Source organism: Poecilia latipinna, unplaced genomic scaffold, assembly GCF_001443285.1.
Source record: "Poecilia latipinna isolate Pla-1442-1.1 unplaced genomic scaffold, P_latipinna-1.0 Scaffold2455, whole genome shotgun sequence".
In the NCBI taxonomy this organism is placed as follows: domain Eukaryota; kingdom Metazoa; phylum Chordata; class Actinopteri; order Cyprinodontiformes; family Poeciliidae; genus Poecilia; species Poecilia latipinna.
In genome coordinates this window covers 40,467-42,199 of record NW_015115071.1, presented here as the reverse complement: position 1 = coordinate 42,199, position 1,733 = coordinate 40,467, and the positions used below count along the sequence as shown (strand labels likewise).

The following is a 1,733-nucleotide window of genomic DNA, read 5'->3' as shown; positions in this document are numbered from 1 at the left end:
TTCTCTGTGTTATTTCTTTGAAACCACATGTGTTTCCCTCCTGCCTCAATGGCTCCAGATATTTCACAATCATTGATCTGTCCTTCAAAGGTTGCATTCTTCTTACAGACCCAGAACCAGATCTTCTGCAAGCAGCTGAAGCGCAGACCCAACCAGACAAAAGGAGTCGATGCCTCCTTGACTTTCTCCTGGATCAATATCTGTTCATCCATGTTGGTGATGGCTTCATACCAGGTTTTGTTTGCTTTGATCAGGATCACTTTATCTGTCAAGGGAGTAAAGGAAACAAACAATTCATTGTTCACACCTTTATTCATCTTATTATCCAGAAATCGTGGTAACTACCATTATTTTACAGAAAATATGGATGTTAGAGTAAAACGTTTCCTTTTTATGTATCACAAATGTGGATATTATTTGAGAATTACAAATCAGTACTTGCTAAATAAAATATGAACCACTTTTGAAACAAGAATGCACAAGAAGAAACACACAGTTCTTTTAAAACATCTCACCATCATAACAGATGAAGGGTTTTTTCTTGTTGCAGTTCTCATTCTTCCATCTGCCTCCATCATCAAACACAGTCATGGCACATTGACCACTGTTGATTCTCTGATTGTCAAACTTCAGATTCCAGTGTCTGAAAGAGAAACTGTTTCCATCTGACCACATCCAGGTGTCACTAAACAGACCGATAAATATGTACTTTGAATTTGCAGTCGTTAAATTTAACCCCTTGTTCACTTCTCCATCCTGTAGCTGCTCCAATCCACTGATCAGGTCTGTGTGTTTCTCTCTGCAGTAACTCTGAGCTTCTGTCCAGTTCTTTGAATCATAAATCAAGTGGTATTTCTGTGATGAATCATTTTGTGTGAAATAAAAAAGTCAGAGCTAAAAACACTTTCATATGAAAGTCTTGAAATAAACATTAATGTGAGAATCTAGATTAAAACAAATGAGTATTTTCTCACCATTATAACATAGAAAGTTATACTTTTCATTACAGGATATATCTCCCCATTTAAGAAAAGGGGAATTTTTCCATATAATCACACAGTTTTGGCCTTCAGATCCGAGATTATTTGGTTCTCCTGTTTCCCAGTTTGTCTCTCTTTCATTGAACTCCACTCCACTTAGAGACCAGTGCCATGATCTCTGTGCGTGTGTTTGATCATTCAGACCAATCCAAGCTTCATTTGTATCTCCTAGTGAGACACTGATGAGTCTCTTCATGTCCTTCATGTTAGTCACTGTGACCAGGTCAGTGTGTTTCTCTCTGCAGTACTGCTGAGCTTCAGTCCAGTTCTTATTCTGTTTAATGTAGTGAAACTCATAGAGCTGACAGTCCATCAGATGATTCTGAACTAAAAACAAAAAAACAAAACAGTTTTAAATCACATTACACCAGAATAAAACTTTTCTTGTATTCTCATCCAATGATTTTATGAGGGCTTTGACAAAATCTCCATATTTATTCAGATCAACTTACCCATCACAGTAAGAAAGAACAAGTACCACTGCATGATTACTGTAGTTTGTGTAGAGATCAACACTAGAGGAAAAGTCAACATCAAACAATGAATATAATTTATAGAAATCCCATCCCAATAATCTACATGTATATACTGTCATGAAAGACAAACTTACATTTGATTACGTCCTTTCACATAGATTCAAAATGATCCAACAGCTCGATGTTTGTTTGTAGACCGTCCTCAGGGAAATGCTCA

At 36.7% G+C, this 1,733-nt stretch overlaps 1 long non-coding RNA gene across 1 annotated transcript; it reads right to left on the bottom strand.

Annotated features, from left to right (window-relative positions):
• Positions 1-1,211: 1,211 nt before the first annotated feature.
• Positions 1,212-1,733, bottom strand: LOC106937868 (uncharacterized). Its single transcript, XR_001422483.1, has 3 exons — positions 1,651-1,733; positions 1,493-1,555; positions 1,212-1,367 (listed from the first exon to the last, which is right to left on the bottom strand). It is a non-coding gene; the product is annotated as an uncharacterized LOC106937868 (long non-coding RNA).